Genomic DNA, 455 nt, shown 5'->3' with positions numbered 1-455 from the left:
GGCCATCCTGTTTCATGGAAATAAAAATACTGCATTTGATGGGGTTTAAATATAGACTTTAATCTCAAACGTGGAGAAAATTGCGTTACAGAAATGGCCTTTCACTTTCTCAATTTCTGTGTTGATTAAGGTCTTTTCACAGAACAATAAAAATCTATAAATATTGGGACTTGGAAACCTGGGCCAGAGAAAGCCACGATCTCATGCACTTAATGAGCTTTTTAGAGAGAGAAAGAGAAAGAGAAAAAGTCTTTGGGCGGCAAAGCTATTCCTATGTAATCGTTTCCTCTAATGTTCAATAGAAGGCCAACTAGGCAGGGTTGGCTGGGTCTGAGTTGCGGCTTCCTTATCAGGGTTTCGCAGACTGCTTTGAGCGCTTATCCGGGGCTGCACCTTGCGACACTGCATCCTCTCCGACTTAAAAAGGAAATCTGTACCGACCAGGCACTCGGAAA

This window comes from Hemitrygon akajei, chromosome 16 (genome assembly GCF_048418815.1).
Source record: "Hemitrygon akajei chromosome 16, sHemAka1.3, whole genome shotgun sequence".
Lineage (NCBI taxonomy): Eukaryota > Metazoa > Chordata > Chondrichthyes > Myliobatiformes > Dasyatidae > Hemitrygon > Hemitrygon akajei.
Note: the sequence above shows the minus strand (reverse complement) of the source record.